This window comes from Labrus bergylta, chromosome 14 (assembly GCF_963930695.1).
Source record: "Labrus bergylta chromosome 14, fLabBer1.1, whole genome shotgun sequence".
Classification (NCBI taxonomy): Eukaryota; Metazoa; Chordata; class Actinopteri; order Labriformes; family Labridae; genus Labrus; species Labrus bergylta.
This window is the reverse complement of record NC_089208.1, coordinates 7,352,776-7,366,156: the sequence shown is the minus strand read 5'-3', so window position 1 is coordinate 7,366,156 and position 13,381 is coordinate 7,352,776. Positions and strand designations below refer to the sequence as shown.

General features: G+C 43.0%; 5 non-coding genes across 5 annotated transcripts; all 5 read left to right on the top strand.

The window, feature by feature from the left end:
- Positions 1–82, top strand: trnas-gcu (transfer RNA serine (anticodon GCU)). Its single transcript has one exon. It is a non-coding gene; the product is annotated as a tRNA-Ser (tRNA).
- Positions 83–1,201: 1,119 nt separating this feature from the next.
- Positions 1,202–1,283, top strand: trnas-gcu (transfer RNA serine (anticodon GCU)). Its single transcript has one exon. It is a non-coding gene; the product is annotated as a tRNA-Ser (tRNA).
- Positions 1,284–8,257: 6,974 nt separating this feature from the next.
- Positions 8,258–8,339, top strand: trnas-gcu (transfer RNA serine (anticodon GCU)). The gene has a single exon. It is a non-coding gene; the product is annotated as a tRNA-Ser (tRNA).
- Positions 8,340–9,791: 1,452 nt separating this feature from the next.
- trnas-gcu (transfer RNA serine (anticodon GCU)) lies at positions 9,792–9,873 on the top strand. Its single transcript has one exon. It is a non-coding gene; the product is annotated as a tRNA-Ser (tRNA).
- A 2,316-nt stretch (positions 9,874–12,189) lies between these two features.
- trnas-gcu (transfer RNA serine (anticodon GCU)) lies at positions 12,190–12,271 on the top strand. The gene has a single exon. It is a non-coding gene; the product is annotated as a tRNA-Ser (tRNA).
- The last annotated feature ends 1,110 nt before the right edge of the window (positions 12,272–13,381 follow it).

Below are 13,381 nucleotides of genomic sequence, written 5' to 3'. Positions count from 1 at the left end.
GACGAGGTGGCCGAGTGGTTAAGGCGATGGACTGCTAATCCATTGTGCTCTGCACTCGTGGGTTCGAAGCCCATCCTCGTCGGTTTCTTTGCTTAGATATGGAAAAAAATGGAAAATTACAACAAGGTTTTCACTGGGAATGATGTAAATTCAAGATGCAAAGGTCAACCTTGTGGAGAATTCCCCTGTGAACATGGCCTCCTGGCACAGCTGCAACGCGGGTTAGACTCCATATGATCATCTTCTTTTGATAACACTCTCTTTCGTCTTCTCCTAATGATGCTTTTCAGTGACGAGATGGCCGAGTGGTTAAGGTGATGGTGAGTTATGCTTTGTTTGCTAGTCTACAAAACAACCTATTTAGTGACAACATCTTTAACCCTACTTATCAACATTTGGACGAGGGATGACCTTGGCTCAAGGTCTAAAGTAGAGTCTTGTGGAGAATGTGGGCATCGACCCCACTACCTCTTGCATGGCTCTACCATTTGTGCTATTTCCCCTTTCAACATGGCTTACTGGGCAGAAACACAGGTTAGATAAAGCAAAATGTTAAGTGATGACAAGATTTTCGCTGGGGATGATGCAAACGTGAGATGTTAAGGACGGACTGCTAATCCATTGTGCTCTGCACACGTGGGTTCGAATCCCATCCTCGTCATTGTGTAGGAATGTTTCTTTGCTTAGATCTTGAAAAAAATGTAAAGTTACAACAAGGTTTTCACTGGGAATGATGTAAATTCAAGATGCAAAGGTCAACCTTGTGGAGAATTCCCCTGTGAACATGGCCTCCTGGCACAGCTGCAACGCGGGTTAGACTCCATATGATCATCTTCTTTTGATAACACTCTCTTTTGTCTTCTCCTAATGATGCTTTTCAGTGACGAGATGGCCGAGTGGTTAAGGTGATGGTGAGTTATGCTTTGTTTGCAAGTCTACAAAACAACCTATTTAGTGACAACATCTTTAACCCTACTTATCAACATTTGGACTAGGGATGACCTTGGCTCAAGGTCTAAAGTAGAGTCTTGTGGAGAATGTGGGCATCGACCCCACTACCTCTTGCATGGCTCTACCATTTGTGCTATTTCCCCTGTGAACATGGCTTCCTGGCACTGCAGCTCCGCATGGGTCAGATTCCGCATAAGCAGCTTCTTATGATAACACTCTCTTTCGTCTTGTCCTAATATCAGTTTTTGGTGACGAGGTGGCCGAGTGGTTAAGGCGATGGACTGCTAATCCATTGTGCTCTGCACGCGTGGGTTCGAATCCCATCCTCGTCGTCGTGTAGGATTGTTTCTTTGCTTAGATATGGAAAAAAGCTAAAGTTACAACAAGGTTTTCACTGGGAATGATGTAAATTCAAGATTCAAAGGTGAACCTTGTGGAGAATATGGGCATCGATCCCAATACCTCTCGCATGCTAAGCAAGCACTCTACCATTTGAGCTAATTCCCCTTTCAACGTGGTTTACTGGGCAGAAACACAGGTTAGATAAAGCAAAATGTTAAGTTATGACAAGATTTTCACTGGGGATGATGCAAACGTGAGATGTTAAGGATGGACTGCTAATCCATTGTGCTCTGCACGCGTGGGTTCGAATCCCATCCTCGTCGTTGTGTAGGAATGTTTCTTTGCTTAGATATGGAAAAAAATGTAAAGTTACAACAAGGTTTTCACTGGGAATGATGTAAATTCAAGATGCAAAGGTGAACCTTGTGGAGAATATGGGCATCGATCCCAATACCTCTCGCATGCTAAGCAAGCACTCTACCATTTGAGCTAATTCCCCTTTCAACGTGGTTTACTGGGCAGAAACACAGGTTAGATAAAGCAAAATGTTAAGTTATGACAAGATTTTCACTGGGGATGATGCAAACGTGAGATGTTAAGGATGGACTGCTAATCCATTGTGCTCTGCACTCGTGGGTTCGAAGCCCATCCTCGTCGGTTTCTTTGCTTAGATATGGAAAAAAATGGAAAATTACAACAAGGTTTTCACTGGGAATGATGTAAATTCAAGATGCAAAGGTCAACCTTGTGGAGAATTCCCCTGTGAACATGGCCTCCTGGCACAGCTGCAACGCGGGTTAGACTCCATATGATCATCTTCTTTTGATAACACTCTCTTTCGTCTTCTCCTAATGATGCTTTTCAGTGACGAGATGGCCGAGTGGTTAAGGTGATGGTGAGTTATGCTTTGTTTGCTAGTCTACAAAACAACCTATTTAGTGACAACATCTTTAACCCTACTTATCAACATTTGGACGAGGGATGACCTTGGCTCAAGGTCTAAAGTAGAGTCTTGTGGAGAATGTGGGCATCGACCCCACTACCTCTTGCATGGCTCTACCATTTGTGCTATTTCCCCTTTCAACATGGCTTACTGGGCAGAAACACAGGTTAGATAAAGCAAAATGTTAAATTATGACAAGATTTTCGCTGGGGATGATGCAAACGTGAGATGTTAAGGACGGACTGCTAATCCATTGTGCTCTGCACACGTGGGTTCGAATCCCATCCTCGTCGTTGTGTAGGAATGTTTCTTTGCTTAGATCTTGAAAAAAATGTAAAGTTACAACAAGGTTTTCACTGGGAATGATGTAAATTCAAGATGCAAAGGTGAACCTTGTGGAGAATATGGGCATTGATCCCACTACCTCTCGCATGCTAAGCAAGCGCTCTACCATTTGAGCTAATTCCCCTTTCAACATGGCTTACTGGCACTGCAGAAACACAGGTTAGATAAAGCAAAATGTTAAGTTATGACAAGATTTTCGCTGGGGATGATGCAAACGTGAGATGTTAAGGACGGACTGCTAATCCATTGTGCTCTGCACACGTGGGTTCGAATCCCATCCTCGTCGTTGTGTAGGAATGTTTCTTTGCTTAGATATGGAAAAAGATGTAAAGTTACAACAAGGTTTTCACTGGGAATGATGTAAATTCAAGATGCAAAGGTGAACCTTGTGGAGAATATGGGCATTGATCCAACTATCTCTCGCATGCTAAGCAAGTGCTCTACCATTTGAGCTAATTCCCCTTTCAGCATGGCTTACTGGCACTGCAGAAACACAGGTTAGATAAAGCAAAATGTTAAGTTACAACAAGGTTTTCACTGGGAATGATGTAAATTCAAGATGCAAAGGTGAACCTTGTGGAGAATATGGGCATCGATCCCACTACCTCTCGCATGCTAAGCAAGCGCTCTACCATTTGAGCTAATTCCCCTTTCAATGTGGTTTACTGGGCAGAAACACAGGTTAGATAAAGCAAAATGTTAAGTTATGACAAGATTTTCACTGGGGATGATGCAAACGTGAGATGTTAAGGATGGACTGCTAATCCATTGTGCTCTGCACGCGTGGGTTCGAATCCCATCCTCGTCGTTGTGTAGGAATGTTTCTTTGCTTAGATATTGAAAAAAATGTAAAGTTACAACAAGGTTTTCACTGGGAATGATGTAAATTCAAGATGCAAAGGTGAACCTTGTGGAGAATATGGGCATCGATCCCACTACCTCTCGCATGCTAAGCAAGCGCTCTACCATTTGAGCTAATTCCCCTTTCAATGTGGTTTACTGGCACTGCAGAAACACAGGTTAGATAAAGCAAAATGTTAAGTTATGACAAGATTTTCACTGGGGATGATGCAAACGTGAGATGTTAAGGATGGACTGCTAATCCATTGTGCTCTGCACGCGTGGGTTCGAATCCCATCCTCGTCGTCGTGTAGGATTGTTTCTTTGCTTAGATATGGAAAAAAGCTAAAGTTACACCAAGGTTTTCACTGGGAATGATGTAAATTCAAGATGCAAAGGTGAACCTTGTGGAGAATATGGGCATCGATCCCAATACCTCTCGCATGCTAAGCAAGCACTCTACCATTTGAGCTAATTCCCCTTTCAACGTGGTTTACTGGGCAGAAACACAGGTTAGATAAAGCAAAATGTTAAGTTATGACAAGATTTTCACTGGGGATGATGCAAACGTGAGATGTTAAGGATGGACTGCTAATCCATTGTGCTCTGCACTCGTGGGTTCGAAGCCCATCCTCGTCGGTTTCTTTGCTTAGATATGGAAAAAAATGGAAAATTACAACAAGGTTTTCACTGGGAATGATGTAAATTCAAGATGCAAAGGTCAACCTTGTGGAGAATTCCCCTGTGAACATGGCCTCCTGGCACAGCTGCAACGCGGGTTAGACTCCATATGATCATCTTCTTTTGATAACACTCTCTTTCGTCTTCTCCTAATGATGCTTTTCAGTGACGAGATGGCCGAGTGGTTAAGGTGATGGTGAGTTATGCTTTGTTTGCTAGTCTACAAAACAACCTATTTAGTGACAACATCTTTAACCCTACTTATCAACATTTGGACGAGGGATGACCTTGGCTCAAGGTCTAAAGTAGAGTCTTGTGGAGAATGTGGGCATCGACCCCACTACCTCTTGCATGGCTCTACCATTTGTGCTATTTCCCCTTTCAACATGGCTTACTGGGCAGAAACACAGGTTAGATAAAGCAAAATGTTAAATTATGACAAGATTTTCGCTGGGGATGATGCAAACGTGAGATGTTAAGGACGGACTGCTAATCCATTGTGCTCTGCACACGTGGGTTCGAATCCCATCCTCGTCGTTGTGTAGGAATGTTTCTTTGCTTAGATCTTGAAAAAAATGTAAAGTTACAACAAGGTTTTCACTGGGAATGATGTAAATTCAAGATGCAAAGGTGAACCTTGTGGAGAATATGGGCATTGATCCCACTACCTCTCGCATGCTAAGCAAGCGCTCTACCATTTGAGCTAATTCCCCTTTCAACATGGCTTACTGGCACTGCAGAAACACAGGTTAGATAAAGCAAAATGTTAAGTTATGACAAGATTTTCGCTGGGGATGATGCAAACGTGAGATGTTAAGGACGGACTGCTAATCCATTGTGCTCTGCACACGTGGGTTCGAATCCCATCCTCGTCGTTGTGTAGGAATGTTTCTTTGCTTAGATATGGAAAAAGATGTAAAGTTACAACAAGGTTTTCACTGGGAATGATGTAAATTCAAGATGCAAAGGTGAACCTTGTGGAGAATATGGGCATTGATCCAACTATCTCTCGCATGCTAAGCAAGTGCTCTACCATTTGAGCTAATTCCCCTTTCAGCATGGCTTACTGGCACTGCAGAAACACAGGTTAGATAAAGCAAAATGTTAAGTTACAACAAGGTTTTCACTGGGAATGATGTAAATTCAAGATGCAAAGGTGAACCTTGTGGAGAATATGGGCATCGATCCCACTACCTCTCGCATGCTAAGCAAGCGCTCTACCATTTGAGCTAATTCCCCTTTCAATGTGGTTTACTGGGCAGAAACACAGGTTAGATAAAGCAAAATGTTAAGTTATGACAAGATTTTCACTGGGGATGATGCAAACGTGAGATGTTAAGGATGGACTGCTAATCCATTGTGCTCTGCACGCGTGGGTTCGAATCCCATCCTCGTCGTTGTGTAGGAATGTTTCTTTGCTTAGATATTGAAAAAAATGTAAAGTTACAACAAGGTTTTCACTGGGAATGATGTAAATTCAAGATGCAAAGGTGAACCTTGTGGAGAATATGGGCATCGATCCCACTACCTCTCGCATGCTAAGCAAGCGCTCTACCATTTGAGCTAATTCCCCTTTCAATGTGGTTTACTGGCACTGCAGAAACACAGGTTAGATAAAGCAAAATGTTAAGTTATGACAAGATTTTCACTGGGGATGATGCAAACGTGAGATGTTAAGGATGGACTGCTAATCCATTGTGCTCTGCACTCGTGGGTTCGAAGCCCATCCTCGTCGGTTTCTTTGCTTCGATATGGAAAAAAATGTAAAGTTACAACAAGGTTTTCACTGGGAATGATGTAAATTCAAGATGCAAAGGTCAACCTTGTGGAGAATTCCCCTGTGAACATGGCCTCCTGGCACAGCTGCAACGCGGGTTAGACTCCATATGATCATCTTCTTTTGATAACACTCTCTTTCGTCTTCTCCTAATGATGCTTTTCAGTGACGAGATGGCCGAGTGGTTAAGGTGATGGTGAGTTATGCTTTGTTTGCAAGTCTACAAAACAACCTATTTAGTGACAACATCTTTAACCCTACTTATCAACATTTGGACGAGGGATGACCTTGGCTCAAGGTCTAAAGTAGAGTTTTGTGGAGAATGTGGGCATCGACCCCACTACCTCTTGCATGGCTCTACCATTTGTGCTATTTCCCCTTTCAACATGGCTTACTGGGCAGAAACACAGGTTAGATAAAGCAAAATGTTAGGTTATGACAAGATTTTCACTGGAGATGATGCAAACGTGAGATGTTAAGGATGGACTGCTAATCCATTGTGCTCTGCACGCGTGGGTTCGAATCCCATCCTTGTCGTTGTGTAGGAATGTTTCTTTGCTTAGATATTGAAAAAAATGTAAAGTTACAACAAGGTTTTCACTGGGAATGATGTAAATTCAAGATGCAAAGGTGAACCTTGTGGAGAATATGGGCATCGATCCCAGTACCTCTCGCATGCTAAGCAAGCACTCTACCATTTGAGCTAATTCCCCTTCCAATGTGGTTTACTGGGCAGAAACACAGGTTAGATAAAGCAAAATGTTAGGTTATGACAAGATTTTCACTGGAGATGATGCAAACGTGAGATGTTAAGGATGGACTGCTAATCCATTGTGCTCTGCACGCGTGGGTTCGAATCCCATCCTTGTCGTTGTGTAGGAATGTTTCTTTGCTTAGATATGGAAAAAGATGTAAAGTTACAACAAGGTTTTCACTGGGAATGATGTAAATTCAAGATGCAAAGGTGAACCTTGTGGAGAATATGGGCATCGATCCCACTACCTCTCGCATGCTAAGTAAGCGCTCTACCATTTGAGCTAATTCCCCTTTCAACATGGCTTACTGGCACTGCAGAAACACAGGTTAGATAAAGCAAAATGTTAAGTTACAACAAGGTTTTCACTGGGAATGATGTAAATTCAAGATGCAAAGGTCAACCTTGTGGAGAATTCCCCTGTGAACATGGCCTCCTGGCACAGCTGCAACGCGGGTTAGACTCCATATGATCATCTTCTTTTGATAACACTCTCTTTCGTCTTCTCCTAATGATGCTTTTCAGTGACGAGATGGCCGAGTGGTTAAGGTGATGGTGAGTTATGCTTTGTTTGCTAGTCTACAAAACAACCTATTTAGTGACAACATCTTTAACCCTACTTATCAACATTTGGACGAGGGATGACCTTGGCTCAAGGTCTAAAGTAGAGTCTTGTGGAGAATGTGGGCATCGACCCCACTACCTCTTGCATGGCTCTACCATTTGTGCTATTTCCCCTTTCAACATGGCTTACTGGGCAGAAACACAGGTTAGATAAAGCAAAATGTTAAGTTATGACAAGATTTTCGCTGGGGATGATGCAAACGTGAGATGTTAAGGACGGACTGCTAATCCATTGTGCTCTGCACACGTGGGTTCGAATCCCATCCTCGTCGTTGTGTAGGAATGTTTCTTTGCTTAGATATGGAAAAAAATGTAAAGTTACAACAAGGTTTTCACTGGGAATGATGTAAATTCAAGATGCAAAGGTGAACCTTGTGGAGAATATGGGCATTGATCCAACTATCTCTCGCATGCTAAGCAAGTGCTCTACCATTTGAGCTAATTCCCCTTTCAGCATGGCTTACTGGCACTGCAGAAACACAGGTTAGATAAAGCAAAATGTTAAGTTACAACAAGGTTTTCACTGGGAATGATGTAAATTCAAGATGCAAAGGTCAACCTTGTGGAGAATTCCCCTGTGAACATGGCCTCCTGGCACAGCTGCAACGCGGGTTAGACTCCATATGATCATCTTCTTTTGATAACACTCTCTTTCGTCTTCTCCTAATGATGCTTTTCAGTGACGAGATGGCCGAGTGGTTAAGGTGATGGTGAGTTATGCTTTGTTTGCAAGTCTACAAAACAACCTATTTAGTGACAACATCTTTAACCCTACTTATCAACATTTGGACGAGGGATGACCTTGGCTCAAGGTCTAAAGTAGAGTCTTGTGGAGAATGTGGGCATCGACCCCACTACCTCTTGCATGGCTCTACCATTTGTGCTATTTCCCCTGTGAACATGGCTTCCTGGCACTGCAGCTCCGCATGGGTCAGATTCCGCATAAGCAGCTTCTTATGATAACACTCTCTTTTGTCTTGTCCTAATATCAGTTTTTGGTGACGAGGTGGCCGAGTGGTTAAGGCGATGGACTGCTAATCCATTGTGCTCTGCACACGTGGGTTCGAATCCCATCCTCGTCGTCGTGTAGGATTGTTTCTTTGCTTAGATATGGAAAAAAGCTAAAGTTACACCAAGGTTTTCACTGGGAATGATGTAAATTCAAGATGCAAAGGTGAACCTTGTGGAGAATATGGGCATCGATCCCAATACCTCTCGCATGCTAAGCAAGCACTCTACCATTTGAGCTAATTCCCCTTTCAACGTGGTTTACTGGGCAGAAACACAGGTTAGATAAAGCAAAATGTTAAGTTATGACAAGATTTTCACTGGGGATGATGCAAACGTGAGATGTTAAGGATGGACTGCTAATCCATTGTGCTCTGCACTCGTGGGTTCGAAGCCCATCCTCGTCGGTTTCTTTGCTTAGATATGGAAAAAAATGGAAAATTACAACAAGGTTTTCACTGGGAATGATGTAAATTCAAGATGCAAAGGTCAACCTTGTGGAGAATTCCCCTGTGAACATGGCCTCCTGGCACAGCTGCAACGCGGGTTAGACTCCATATGATCATCTTCTTTTGATAACACTCTCTTTCGTCTTCTCCTAATGATGCTTTTCAGTGACGAGATGGCCGAGTGGTTAAGGTGATGGTGAGTTATGCTTTGTTTGCTAGTCTACAAAACAACCTATTTAGTGACAACATCTTTAACCCTACTTATCAACATTTGGACGAGGGATGACCTTGGCTCAAGGTCTAAAGTAGAGTCTTGTGGAGAATGTGGGCATCGACCCCACTACCTCTTGCATGGCTCTACCATTTGTGCTATTTCCCCTTTCAACATGGCTTACTGGGCAGAAACACAGGTTAGATAAAGCAAAATGTTAAGTGATGACAAGATTTTCGCTGGGGATGATGCAAACGTGAGATGTTAAGGACGGACTGCTAATCCATTGTGCTCTGCACACGTGGGTTCGAATCCCATCCTCGTCGTTGTGTAGGAATGTTTCTTTGCTTAGATCTTGAAAAAAATGTAAAGTTACAACAAGGTTTTCACTGGGAATGATGTAAATTCAAGATGCAAAGGTCAACCTTGTGGAGAATTCCCCTGTGAACATGGCCTCCTGGCACAGCTGCAACGCGGGTTAGACTCCATATGATCATCTTCTTTTGATAACACTCTCTTTTGTCTTCTCCTAATGATGCTTTTCAGTGACGAGATGGCCGAGTGGTTAAGGTGATGGTGAGTTATGCTTTGTTTGCAAGTCTACAAAACAACCTATTTAGTGACAACATCTTTAACCCTACTTATCAACATTTGGACTAGGGATGACCTTGGCTCAAGGTCTAAAGTAGAGTCTTGTGGAGAATGTGGGCATCGACCCCACTACCTCTTGCATGGCTCTACCATTTGTGCTATTTCCCCTGTGAACATGGCTTCCTGGCACTGCAGCTCCGCATGGGTCAGATTCCGCATAAGCAGCTTCTTATGATAACACTCTCTTTCGTCTTGTCCTAATATCAGTTTTTGGTGACGAGGTGGCCGAGTGGTTAAGGCGATGGACTGCTAATCCATTGTGCTCTGCACGCGTGGGTTCGAATCCCATCCTCGTCGTCGTGTAGGATTGTTTCTTTGCTTAGATATGGAAAAAAGCTAAAGTTACAACAAGGTTTTCACTGGGAATGATGTAAATTCAAGATTCAAAGGTGAACCTTGTGGAGAATATGGGCATCGATCCCAATACCTCTCGCATGCTAAGCAAGCACTCTACCATTTGAGCTAATTCCCCTTTCAACGTGGTTTACTGGGCAGAAACACAGGTTAGATAAAGCAAAATGTTAAGTTATGACAAGATTTTCACTGGGGATGATGCAAACGTGAGATGTTAAGGATGGACTGCTAATCCATTGTGCTCTGCACGCGTGGGTTCGAATCCCATCCTCGTCGTTGTGTAGGAATGTTTCTTTGCTTAGATATGGAAAAAAATGTAAAGTTACAACAAGGTTTTCACTGGGAATGATGTAAATTCAAGATGCAAAGTTGAACCTTGTGGAGAATATGGGCATCGATCCCACTACCTCTCGCATGCTAAGCAAGCGCTCTACCATTTGAGTTAATTCCCCTTTCAATGTGGTTTACTGGCACTGCAGAAACACAGGTTAGATAAAGCAAAATGTTAAGTTATGACAAGATTTTCACTGGGGATGATGCAAACGTGAGATGTTAAGGATGGACTGCTAATCCATTGTGCTCTGCACTCGTGGGTTCGAAGCCCATCCTCGTCGGTTTCTTTGCTTAGATATGGAAAAAAATGGAAAATTACAACAAGGTTTTCACTGGGAATGATGTAAATTCAAGATGCAAAGGTCAACCTTGTGGAGAATTCCCCTGTGAACATGGCCTCCTGGCACAGCTGCAACGCGGGTTAGACTCCATATGATCATCTTCTTTTGATAACACTCTCTTTCGTCTTCTCCTAATGATGCTTTTCAGTGACGAGATGGCCGAGTGGTTAAGGTGATGGTGAGTTATGCTTTGTTTGCTAGTCTACAAAACAACCTATTTAGTGACAACATCTTTAACCCTACTTATCAACATTTGGACGAGGGATGACCTTGGCTCAAGGTCCAAAGTAGAGTCTTGTGGAGAATGTGGGCATCGACCCCACTACCTCTTGCATGGCTCTACCATTTGTGCTATTTCCCCTTTCAACATGGCTTACTGGGCAGAAACACAGGTTAGATAAAGCAAAATGTTAAGTTATGACAAGATTTTCGCTGGGGATGATGCAAACGTGAGATGTTAAGGACGGACTGCTAATCCATTGTGCTCTGCACACGTGGGTTCGAATCCCATCCTCGTCGTTGTGTAGGAATGTTTCTTTGCTTAGATATTGAAAAAAATGTAAAGTTACAACAAGGTTTTCACTGGGAATGATGTAAATTCAAGATGCAAAGGTGAACCTTGTGGAGAATATGGGCATTGATCCCACTACCTCTCGCATGCTAAGCAAGCGCTCTACCATTTGAGCTAATTCCCCTTTCAACATGGCTTACTGGCACTGCAGAAACACAGGTTTGATAAAGCAAAATGTTAAGTTATGACAAGATTTTCACTGGGGATGATGCAAACGTGAGATGTTAAGGACGGACTGCTAATCCATTGTGCTCTGCACACGTGGGTTCGAATCCCATCCTCGTCGTTGTGTAGGAATGTTTCTTTGCTTAGATATGGAAAAAAATGTAAAGTTACAACAAGGTTTTCACTGGGAATGATGTAAATTCAAGATGCAAAGGTGAACCTTGTGGTGAATATGGGCATTGATCCAACTATCTCTCGCATGCTAAGCAAGTGCTCTACCATTTGAGCTAATTCCCCTTTCAGCATGGCTTACTGGCACTGCAGAAACACAGGTTAGATAAAGCAAAATGTTAAGTTACAACAAGGTTTTCACTGGGAATGATGTAAATTCAAGATGCAAAGGTCAACCTTGTGGAGAATTCCCCTGTGAACATGGCCTCCTGGCACAGCTGCAACACGGGTTAGACTCCATATGATCATCTTCTTTTGATAACACTCTCTTTTGTCTTCTCCTAATGATGCTTTTCAGTGACGAGATGGCCGAGTGGTTAAGGTGATGGTGAGTTATGCTTTGTTTGCAAGTCTACAAAACAACCTATTTAGTGACAACATCTTTAACCCTACTTATCAACATTTGGACTAGGGATGACCTTGGCTCAAGGTCTAAAGTAGAGTCTTGTGGAGAATGTGGGCATCGACCCCACTACCTCTTGCATGGCTCTACCATTTGTGCTATTTCCCCTGTGAACATGGCTTCCTGGCACTGCAGCTCCGCATGGGTCAGATTCCGCATAAGCAGCTTCTTATGATAACACTCTCTTTTGTCTTGTCCTAATATCAGTTTTTGGTGACGAGGTGGCCGAGTGGTTAAGGCGATGGACTGCTAATCCATTGTGCTCTGCACGCGTGGGTTCGAATCCCATCCTCGTCGTCGTGTAGGATTGTTTCTTTGCTTAGATATGGAAAAAAGCTAAAGTTACACCAAGGTTTTCACTGGGAATGATGTAAATTCAAGATGCAAAGGTGAACCTTGTGGAGAATATGGGCATCGATCCCAATACCTCTCGCATGCTAAGCAAGCACTCTACCATTTGAGCTAATTCCCCTTTCAACGTGGTTTACTGGGCAGAAACACAGGTTAGATAAAGCAAAATGTTAAGTTATGACAAGATTTTCACTGGGGATGATGCAAACGTGAGATGTTAAGGATGGACTGCTAATCCATTGTGCTCTGCACTCGTGGGTTCGAAGCCCATCCTCGTCGGTTTCTTTGCTTAGATATGGAAAAAAATGTAAAATTACAACAAGGTTTTCACTGGGAATGATGTAAATTCAAGATGCAAAGGTCAACCTTGTGGAGAATTCCCCTGTGAACATGGCCTCCTGGCACAGCTGCAACGCGGGTTAGACTCCATATGATCATCTTCTTTTGATAACACTCTCTTTCGTCTTCTCCTAATGATGCTTTTCAGTGACGAGATGGCCGAGTGGTTAAGGTGATGGTGAGTTATGCTTTGTTTGCTAGTCTACAAAACAACCTATTTAGTGACAACATCTTTAACCCTACTTATCAACATTTGGACGAGGGATGACCTTGGCTCAAGGTCTAAAGTAGAGTCTTGTGGAGAATGTGGGCATCGACCCCACTACCTCTTGCATGGCTCTACCATTTGTGCTATTTCCCCTTTCAACATGGCTTACTGGGCAGAAACACAGGTTAGATAAAGCAAAATGTTAAGTGATGACAAGATTTTCGCTGGGGATGATGCAAACGTGAGATGTTAAGGACGGACTGCTAATCCATTGTGCTCTGCACACGTGGGTTCGAATCCCATCCTCGTCGTTGTGTAGGAATGTTTCTTTGCTTAGATCTTGAAAAAAATGTAAAGTTACAACAAGGTTTTCACTGGGAATGATGTAAATTCAAGATGCAAAGGTGAACCTTGTGGAGAATATGGGCATCGATCCCACTACCTCTCGCATGCTAAGCAAGCGCTCTACCATTTGAGTTAATTCCCCTTTCAATGTGGTTTACTGGCAC